The sequence below is a fragment of the Phascolarctos cinereus genome, unplaced genomic scaffold (genome assembly GCF_003287225.1).
Source record: "Phascolarctos cinereus isolate Bilbo 61053 unplaced genomic scaffold, phaCin_HiC Scaffold_3;HRSCAF=262, whole genome shotgun sequence".
In the NCBI taxonomy this organism is placed as follows: Eukaryota; Metazoa; Chordata; class Mammalia; order Diprotodontia; family Phascolarctidae; genus Phascolarctos; species Phascolarctos cinereus.
The window spans coordinates 77,063,321-77,074,592 of record NW_027555736.1 but is presented as its reverse complement, the minus strand read 5'-3'; the positions used below and the strand labels follow the sequence as shown (position 1 = coordinate 77,074,592).

At 35.4% G+C, this 11,272-nt stretch overlaps 1 long non-coding RNA gene across 1 annotated transcript; it reads right to left on the bottom strand.

The window, feature by feature from the left end:
* Positions 1-9,065: 9,065 nt before the first annotated feature.
* On the bottom strand, positions 9,066-10,999 carry LOC110203884 (uncharacterized). The gene is made up of 2 exons (XR_002323109.1): positions 10,862-10,999; positions 9,066-9,608 (listed from the first exon to the last, which is right to left on the bottom strand). It is a non-coding gene; the product is annotated as an uncharacterized LOC110203884 (long non-coding RNA).
* Between the last annotated feature and the right edge of the window lie 273 nt (positions 11,000-11,272).

The following is an 11,272-nucleotide window of genomic DNA, read 5'->3' as shown; positions in this document are numbered from 1 at the left end:
AGAGGGGAAAAATTTTTGGGAAAAAGATCAGCCCTGGACTTGAGTTTAGGAATCATCTGCATAGAAATGTCAATCCACAGGGAGCTGATGAAATAACCAAGGGTAATAGAGAGAGAAGGTCCAGGGTAGAATCTTGGAGCACATGTAAAGATTATGGAGTACGTGGAGGGTTGTAGGCTATACTCAAATTTTACTGAGTTGCTAGACAAGCAGCGGGGAGGGGCTACTAGGCACATTTACAATGCTTACTCTTAGAAATCCAGTCTTTGCGTACTATACAACCATTTATGCTGAACTACTGATTGCTTGTCATATTACTAGAAATTACATGTAACTGCCAACATGCAAGCACTGCTGTTTGACAAATTAAAGCGCGCATATCATTTCTTAATACAATAAAATGGGAAGAAAATAGAAAGGCTATCCAAGTCTAAAATGTTCAATATTTTCCCATGAAGATTTGTGCGTAGGTGAAAAAGGTTAAGTTTGCCCAGTCAGTGCTAGAGTTTGGACTGCTATTGTGTTGTTAATTATTAACTGGACCCCAAAAAGCTTTTTGAAAATCTAACAACTATGTAACACAATAAGGTTATGTTTTCAAAACCATTTTCGAAATTTATGTTAGATAGTTTTTCCTCATATGTAAGAAAAGCAAAGGAGTGGAATGTACAATACATTTTCTAAGTTCTACTTTTGTTCCTTCCTCCTCCACGATTTTCTTCTAAAACCCATGAAAAAATTAAGTACAAATCTTATCTTATGCAAGAATGCTCAAAAAGTTGTGGTTTATTCATCCTGTGCATATAAAAACTGTGATTCATATTTACTTTAAAAAGAAAGATGTACTTTAATTCTTTGCATTTTGACTGATATTGGTAAATCACTATAAGAAAGACCCATTATTATTCAAAATTCATTTTCCTGCATAAAATTTTGATGAGTATTTAGTTGAAATGACAAAAATATAGCATGTACAGAATGTTTCCAAAAGGAAAATAAGAAACATGTGTAAAAACATGTAGAAGGGAGCTGTCCTCTTTGGAATTCACTCCATCATTTTCATCCTTTCCTCATCAGTTACCTTACCCCATTCCTGCCCTTTTAAAAAAACTTTGTTTTGGGATGTTTTCTTTCATCCAATTGTAAGCTCCTTCACAGCAGGCACTATCTTTCCTATTCTTATATGTATAGGCACTGTGCCTAGCACATAACTAGAACTATGTAAATGTTAGTTATTGTTATTAATATTCTAAAGGTATATTATGCTATTAATTATACATCTAGTAACATTTTTCATTTCAAAATCTATAACTATCTTAAAATTTCCAATTGAAGAAGTGTAAAGCTTAATGAATATGTTCATTTGTAAATTAAGGCTCCAGGACTTTTTTGATGAGGATATCAGGGTTAAATGACTTGCACAGGGTCACATAGCTAGTAAGTGTAAGTGTCTGAGGTCAGATTTGAACTCATGTCCTTGTAACTCCAGGGCCAGATGCTCTATTCTCTGTACCATCTAGCTGCCCCCATTTGTTCTTAATCGTGTACTATTCTTCCAAAGCTTGATCCCTTCTACTAGATCCCATTCATTACTGAGTAAAAGTTACCTATTTTGAAAACTTCTTAACAGTCTCTCCTTTAGGAAGAATTTAAAGACGCCTGGAACCATTCATGACAACTGGTTGCAGAGTAAATTAAGCAGAACCAAGAAAACTATTCATAATGACAATGAAAATGGAGGTACAGCCTAAACCAAAGAATGCACAGTTACGTTGACCAAGCCACACTTGTTCCTGAAGAGATGAGAAAACATACTTCCCATCCTTATTTATAGAATAAAGAAAATATTGGGCATTCCTCCTACCAAGAAATACATGAGAATTATATGTATATAACTTAAGATAACTGAAGACGTAGTTATATAATTGAAGAGATATTAATTGTTCATGATTGAGTCAAGTGAAAATAATAAAAATGACAGTGTTACCTAAATTAACTTGCTTATTCAGTGTTATACAAATCAAACTGCCATAGAATTATTTTAAAGGATGAGAAAAATAATAACATAATTAAGGAACGAAAGGCTAATAATAATATCATTTATGAACAAGTTGTCAAGAATCTCATGGTAAATGATACTTAAAAGTTCTAAAGAAGGAAGCCTAGCAGTACCAAATATCAAACTATACTACAAAATATTAATAATCAAAACTATTTGATACTGATTAAAAATGAAATTGTTGATCAGCAGAACAGATTAATTACACATGATTCAGAAAGAAATTAAAAAGTAACACAAAGTTTGATAAGAGTAATCCAACTATGAATGAATGAAGGGATGGATTAAAAATATATATTAAGGACTTACGTGCCAAGCATTGTAGCAAGTGCTGGGGGTATAAATACAAAAGTGAAGATAATTCTTGTCGTCAAAGAGCTTATATTCTAATATAAGAAGTTGCGGCATATAAAGGAATGGTGTCTAGGAAGGGTTATGTTGATTTGGAAAGTTAATGGGATTATTCATAAAGCTATAGTTTAGTGAGCTTACATCATCCCTTATATAAGCAATGACGAGTTCATTTGCTTGTAGGGACAGAACTTGGAATCAGCTCCTGCACAGCAGTGCAGAGGGTAAGACAGCTGGCAAGAAGATGGTACTAAAGTGAAACATGACTAGAGAGTGCCCTAGATGTAGTGGGCAACTATGGCAAATCCCAATCAAGATAAAGGAGCCCAAGAGTAGGTGGAGGAACGATATGAACCATTGGTCCAAGCATTCAACAAATGCTGCTGGAGAGATAGAAAGCAGGCAGGCCAAAATCAGGTTTAGACCAACATCTAACTCCACATGTCACAGTAAATTCCAAATGGATACATGACTTAGACATAAAATGTCACATAATAAACAAATTGGAGCAAGGAAGGAGATACCTTTCACAACTATGTATAAGAGAGGACTTCTTCATTAAAAAATTAAGAGAATCACAAAGGCTAACAGGAACAATTTTCATTACACAAAATTAAAATGTCTTTGTACTAAAAAAGTTATTACTAAAAGAAAAATAGCTTAACCACATGAAATAATGATCCCAACCTTAATAAAATATATATGCAAATCAAAACAATCTTAAACTTTTACTTCATAACTTGTAAATTTGAAAAGATAACACAAGATGTGAATAGTCAATGTCTGAGGAGTTGTGGGAAGATAAGGCATACTGATGCATTTGCTGGTGGGACTATGACACAGCATAGCCATTTTGAAAACCAATTTGGAAATATGCAAATAAAGTGACTAAAATGTCTATATCCTTTGAACCATAGTTTCCATCCTTTGACTATTATTCCAGGGAGGCAATTGATAAGGAGAAACTTCCCATTTACATCAAAATCTTTATAGAACTTTTTTTTTGACAGTCAAAAGTTGGAAACAAAGTAGATATCCATTTATTAGGGAATACATAAGCAAATTGTGGGTATAGGCATGTAATGGAATATTACTGTGGTATAAGAAATGAAAAATGCTACTGAGAAGTATTGGAAAGATCTACACGAACTGATGCAGAGTAAGGTAAGGACAGGAAAATAATATGCAGTATGACTATAATAATATAAACACAAAGAACACTTACACATGTTTTTTAAAAGTGAATTTTACAAAATTGTGAAGAGGAAATATGGTTTAAAAGAAGAGGTAGAAGATATTCCCACCTCCCACCACTTTGAAGAGGTTGGAGGTCCATAACTGTTGCACATTGCACATATTTTCAGACTTTTTTGATGTGTTGACTAGTTATGCTGATTTTTCCTATAATTAATTTTTTTTTTGCTTTAAAAATACTCTTTTTATAAGGAATGACCCTCTGAAGGGAAAAAAGAAAGGAAAGAGTGTATCAGGCATAGGGTACCTGCAGCCTTGAGGCTGCTTGTGGCCCTCTAAATCCTCAAGCACCACCCTTTTACTGAATTCAAATCTCACAGAAAAGGATCCTTTTAAGGGGATTAGTTCTCTGAGGTTTGGATTCAGTAAAGGGCTGTGCTTGAGGATTTAGAGGGCCACAAGCAGCCTCAAGGCCGCAGATTCCCGACCCTTGGAGAATTGATACTAAGGAAACTACAGTAATATTGTGAAAAAGAAAATAAAGAGAGACAGAAAGAAAGAAAGAAAGAAGAAAGAAAGAAAGAAAGAAAGAGAAAGAAAGAAGAAAAAGAGAGAGAGAGAGAGAGAGAGAAAGAGAAAGAAAGAGAGAAAGAAAGAAAGAGAGAAAGAAAGAGAAAAGAAAGAGAGAAAAAAGAAAGAGAGAAAGAAGAGAGAGAAAGAAAGAGAGAGAAAGAGAAAGAGAAAGAAGAGAGAAAGAAAGAGAAAGAAAGAGAGAAAGAAAAAAGAAAGAAAAAGAAAGAAAGAAAAAGAAAGAAGAAAGAAGGAAGGAAGAAGAAGGAAGGAAGAGAAAGAAAGAAAAAGGAAGGAAGGAAGGAAGAAGGAAGGAAGAGAAGAGAGAAGAAGAAGGAAGGAAGGAAGGAAGGAAGAAGGAAGAAGGAAGGAAGGAAGGAAGGAAGGAAGGAAAGAGTTAAATGGGAAAAAATGCAGAAACTTTCTGTGACAAAGATCTGCTACTTGGAATCTATAAGGAACTGATTTAAATATACAAGAAGAAGAACCATTTTACAACAAATGGAATAAAACAGGCAGTCCGTGGGGGTAAATGCAAGTTGTCAACAATTATAAGAAAAAAAAGGGCTCAAAATCACTAAAAATTAGAGAATACAAATGAAACATTTCTGAGGTTCTACCTCATGCCCAGTAGATTGACCAAGATGACTAAAATATAAAATGAAAATTGTTAAAGAGGTTATATAGGACAGACATGAAGGTACCATTGCTTAAGCTGTGAGTTGGTCCAGCCATTCTAAAAAGAAATTTGGGATTATGCTCAAAAAAATGACTAAGTAGCACATACTTATTGACCCATCAATATCAGTTCTAGACATGTATTCCCAAAGAGATCAAAGACAGAAGGAAAAGTCTCATATGTACAAAAATAATTATGGCAACGATTTTCATTGTAACAAAAAAGTGGAAACTAGGAAAGGGGGTGGGAAAGAGAGAAATATTCAACAATCAAGGAAGAAATGAGTGAATTTTACTATATGAATTAATGAGATATTCCATCGGCGTAATACATGACAAAAGGAACACATTCAGAGAAACCTAGGAAGATTTTTGAACTGGTATAGAATGAAGTACATCTTTGTATGTACTTTGTATATGGAAATATTCATAGAAAATAGGATAGTAGAAAGTTCAGATTAAAATTAGACAGGAGGAAATTTTGGAACTCTTGCTAAGGACCCTGGCATTCATAGTTCCAGAGGACTAAAGACCTGTAGAGAGTTGATCTAGACTAGACTCTCTAGAGCTGGACTGCAGTCTCTGCCACAGGAGAGGAATTTTTAATTACTAGCTTGGAGAGTTTCCTCACCCTGTGCCATAGAAATTCTACCTTTAGTTTCTATCCCTCCCAGGGATATTAAGCAGAAAGGACTCATATGCAAAGAAATGTGGATGACAGGGGTGCAGGGGAATATTGTTAAGTGGGTCTAGACTCCACCAGGCCATTTAAGTATCTTTAGGCATACAGGACAGCAGCGACCAACCTAATCATTAGTGAATATTTCCCTTGATAAGATTCCAGAGGATTTATTAAATTACCTTTTTACCTTTCTCCCTCTCTTTCTATTTAAAAGTATTTTAAAAGTTTCCTCTTTTTTTTTTAACAGTTTATTTACTATTTTCAAGGATACCTTAAAGATAGCTATCTCTAGATAAGGATATATATGATTGCTCTTAATTGCCTATGTTTAGCTGAGTACCATAAGTGAAAAAAGGGAATTATTTGGGGACAAGCATCAGTGGTTAGTTTAAATATGGAATAATTAAATTAGGTTTCCCTGTCAATCAGAGAAGGATACATCCAGTGTTCAGCAAACTCTAATAATCAAAATTGGATGGTGATCTAGGGGCTCCAAGCAGTGATGATTTATATTAACAATCAAAATCCTTGAACTCACTAAAATAGCAGAGAAAGGACCCACTTGGACCTGCAGGCCATTGAGCTTAGATTAAAACTATGTGCATATTTCTTATCGTAGCTAAGTCCCTCTAAACATGCTCTGGGCAAAAATCTTCAGCCTCCAACTCAAAGAAAATTAGGGTAGATGAGAGAGTGACTTTTCCTTCTGTCTTTGATCTCTTTGGGAGTACAAGTCTAGAACTGATATTGTTGGGTCAATAAGTATGTGCTACTTCTTCAGGGAAAGACTGAGTTGATCCAGTGGGAGGACATAGGCATGGTCCAGGAAGATCTAGCTCTACTCCTCTGTTTCTCTTGGAGGGGAAGAATAAAAAAGGAATAAATACCTAGACTTATGATGTTTCTGCAAAACAACAACTGCTGTGCGTGTGTGTGTGTGTGTGTGTGTGTGTGCACGCGCATATGTGTGTACTGATATTTTTCAGGTTCATAACGAGAGAAGACACAGTCCTTCAGGGAAATAGGCACATTGATAGACCATTGGTAGAGCTGTGAATTGGTCATACCATTCTGGAAAGGAATATATGTTTTAATTTTTTATTTATTTCATTTTAAATTTGTGGAATAAAACGCGTTTCCGTACCAGTATAAAAAAAAAAAGGTCATTGCACATGAAACTGCAAATCTATTATGTACAACTTGCTATTCCTTTTAAATATGTAATAAAGTAATGTAAATTTCTTTTTCCTATCTTTTTCTTCTGTCCAGCTCCCCAACCTAGAGATCACTACCATTACACATGAATATGTATATATGTGTAAATTTATTCTATATATACTTCTGTTATTAGTTCTTTCTCTGCATGCTAACAGCATTTATTGCACTATGATTTGAAAAGGACACTTTTAATATTTCTGCTTTTACTATAAAATTTTTATCTCCTAATATGTGGTCAGTTATTGTAAAGATACCATGAAGTACTGAGAAAAAATGTTTATCTCTTTCTCTTTTCATTCAAGTCCTTTCAAATATCTATCATATCTGGTTTACCTAAAATTCTTTTCACTTCCTTGACTTTTTCTTATTTATTTTTGTGTTAGATTATCAGTTCCAAGAGGGAAAAGTTAAAATCTCCCACTATTATAATACTACTACCTACTTCCATGTGTAATTCATTTAACTTTTCTTTTAAAAACTTGGATGTTATATCATTTGATGCATATAGGTTCGGTATTGATATTGCTTTATTATTCATAGTACCTTTTATCAAAATGTATCTACCCTGTTTATCTCTTTTAATTAAATCTATATTAGCCATAACTTTTTTCTGAGATCATGATTGCATCTGCTGAAACATACTAAATTCTACTCTAACTCTATATTCACACTGTGTGTATCTCTCATTCTTAAATGTGTTTCATGTAAACAACATATTATTGGATTTTGCCTTTTAATCTATTCTGCTATCTGTTTCCATTTTATGGATGAATTCATCCCATTCACATGCAAAGTTATAATTAGTATTTGGGAACATCCCTGTAACTCTGTCTTCTCCTCTTACCCTTCTGTTCTTCATTCTACTCACTCCTCTGAGTCTCTCTTTTATCCTCCCCCCTATACACTGTTTCCCCCCCAAGACTTTCAAATCTTAATCCACACACCCTTCTAAAATTTCCTCCCCAACCCTTCTTCTACAGATCCAGAAGACTTTTCCATCCCATGAGATGTAAAGTTTCCTCTTCAACCAAGATCTGAAGCGAGTGAGATTCCAACATTAGCAGTCCTCCACCTCCATCTGCTTCTTCTTGCATCAGTTCTTTCTTTCATGTTCCATTGTTGAGATAACTGTTCTTTTTATCCCATCACAGACAACTCAGATCCAACATTTATTTCAAACTACCCTAGTACTGATGACACTGTTAAGAATACTAATAGCATTTTCATATATAAGATGTGAACAGTTTGACCTTAATGAGTCCCTTATAATTACTCTTTAATATTTTTCTTACCTTTCTTCTGGATCTTTTGTATCAAATTTAACATTGAGTTCTAGTCTTTTTGTCACAAATACCTGAAAGGTTTTCAGTTTGTCAAATATATAATTTTTGGATATATCATCCAAATATATAGTATAGCATAAATAGATATAGTATAGTTATACTTAACTTTGCTGGATAAGTAATTCCTGCTCACAACCCCAGCACTTTTGCTCTTTGAAATATATTATTTCAAAACCTATGGGCTTTTCATGGAAAAGCTGCTACATCTTGTGAGATCCTGATTGTATCTCTAAAGAGTCTAAATTTTTTTTTCTTATTGCTTGTAATATGATCTCCTTAATCTGGGAGTATGGAAATTTGAGCAAGAAATTCTTGTAAGTTTTCCATCCAGGCTCTCTTTTAGGTGGTGAACGGTAGATCATTTTCTCTTTCTAGTTTTTAATTAGAGTATGAAGTTGAAATATGTAGTAGTAATGATAGTAATAGTTGTAGTAGTACTAGTACTGGGAGTAATAGTAGTAGTAGCTATTGTTGTAATAATAACAATTTCTGGTAATATTTATATAGCACTTACAATGTGCCAGACACTGTACTAAATGCTTAAAAATTATCAACTCCTTTGATCCTTTCACAATAATCTTGGGAGATAAGTGCTATGATTATCCCCATTTTATACATAAAGGTACTGAAGCAAACAGAGGTGAAATGACTTTCCCAGGATCATATAGCCAGTAAATGTCTAAGGCTGGATTTTAACTCAGGTCTTTGTAATTCCAGGTCCAAGACCCTGTCCAAGGTGCCACCTCACTGACATCACATTGTGAGCAGTTAAGCTGCCATCATAGTAGGATACATGTATATTTTGAAGTATATAACATGAGACAATTAATGAGCAGAAAATGGCTCCTAACTAACTGATGGTAGATAACTACACACAAGTATAGGATAGAGGCCCTACTGAAAAGAATCTTAAGATCTGGGGAGGAGCACAAGATGGGATCAATAAACATATCTGAAAGAACACACAACGTAAGATGCATATGTATAATTCAGGCTTAGATTGAATTGTACAGACTGTAAGAACTAAAAAGGTCACAGGGATATGGCACCTAAATTGTGATTCAAGGGTGGGTGAGATTTCTGCCAGTGGAGTTGAAGTGAAGTGAAGAAAAAAGAAGAAATATTCCCAGAATGGGGAATTTCTGGGGAAGGATGGGGAAAGTTAAATCATGATTTTGGCAAAAGTCAAAGGCAGTATTAGATTATGCTAGAAGAGCATATTGGGCTGAAAGCATAGAGGGCTTTCACTGGCAGGCAATGGAATGAATACATCTTGTTCATAAACATGAGGAGACTCTAGAGCAGTTGGAACTAGGGCTAGTCCTTCACATGTTTTAGGAAGGGAGAAAGCAGAGCTCATAGGAGGGGGCACTCTGACAAATCCACTGGCAATTGGGGTGTGTCGATATCTTCTGAGTCAATGGCAGATTTCAAAGTAAAATTTTGTAAGATGGTAGTAAAAAACAAAATAATTCCATCCGAGCCAGACTCTCACCAGCACATATCCGTTTTCCTGAAAGAGACAAATATAAGGATTTGATATTTGTAAACTTCTAAGTCATCTAGGCCACTTCTTTGGACTTACAGGTAGCCCACTAACACTCAGTGTCACTAGGTAAAAAACTGCATGCATTCCTTTCCTCTCTGGTCCTTGACTCCTTTGAAGAGCCAAGACAGAAGAAAAAGCCCTCCTGTATGCTCTCCCTCAGTCAATCTCCCCTGAGCCAGAGCAAGTTCTGGGATTTATATTCAGAGGAAAGGAGTCATTGTCTTAGGGAGAAACAATCCCTCATTTTTAGTCTCAAGGAATAACTTTGTGAGTACCCACATTGACTGCAATGAGGAAAGGTGACAGAAGAATGATGAAAGCTCCTTTTGGGAATCATCTATCACCGTTCTGGACAGAAAACACCTCTGGAGTCTACCCCACAGCTTCATGGCCATCCAGCCACTTGTCTTAACTACTCACTCCTAGCTCTAACCCAGGTATTAGAACCAATTGAGCAGGGCATTGGAGACCACAATATCAATGATAGTTAGCTGCCTGCCAACATTCTTGTCTGCCAGCGCCAGAAGGGGCTATCGGCACCATTACCTAATAACCAGTAGGTTCCCCAAGACTTGAAGGTGAAAGGACAGACCATCAGTTATAATTCTGTACCAAAGATCCTTATTAAAATATACATAGCTTGGGAATGGGTTCCATGCTCATGTGTCCTAGTCAGCAGTCACATTTCTATAAAATCATAAACTCTAAGATTAGACCTTCAGTGACCTTAGCCATAATGGTACCTGAGTAATAGGCCTTAAGATAACCCAGTCCCATTCCTTGGCTTGATAAAATACAAGATTATACCATGCTAACACAAAAGCCTGGAAGATTTATCTGAGAAGTAGCTCCTGGTTGACAGTGCCTTGGAGGATGGTTATTAATGTGGGGGGGTTTGCTGTCACTCTGGATGCAGAACAGAGTGGCCACTATCTCAGTTCTGCCTCTTTTTTGGAACAGCTACTCTGAAACTCAACTGATTTGTTGATGAACCTAGGCCTAAGGAGAATTAGAAGAATGATTTACTATGTCTCACCCTACTCCCTGGTTATATAAATTGGAAGGACCATAATGGTCACCTAGACCAACCCAGTTTTTGGCATATTAGGTAACTGAAGCCCAGAGAAATGAAATAATTTGACCAAGGTCACACAAGTAATAAGGTCCTCTGAGTTATCAATCCATCTTTAATGTACATATTTAGATGAATGTCTTACCTGTTGAAAAAGGCATGAAATAGTCGCTCTTCTTAAAGTTGCCACTTTCATCCAGGAAGTGACCTGGGTCAAACTGGTCTGGATTAGGGAACTCTTCATCATCATGCAGAATAGAAGACAGCAATGGCACGATGGTGGTTCCCTGAAAAAAGAGATACAAATAAATAATTAGAAAATAAGAACCATAGAATTGGAGCTGAAAGAGAATTTAGAACTATCACCTAGTCAAAACCCCTGATTTTTAAGTATGGAAAGAGCCAATCTTTTTAAATATTCTGCTGATAGTAAGTTAGAAAGTCTACAACACTATTATGAGAGATGAAACTGAATTTTGACACTTGAGGAGCAGAATCAGTACTGATGAGTAAAATACAGAAGGAGGGAGATTTCAGGTTTTAAAAAGTTAATAAA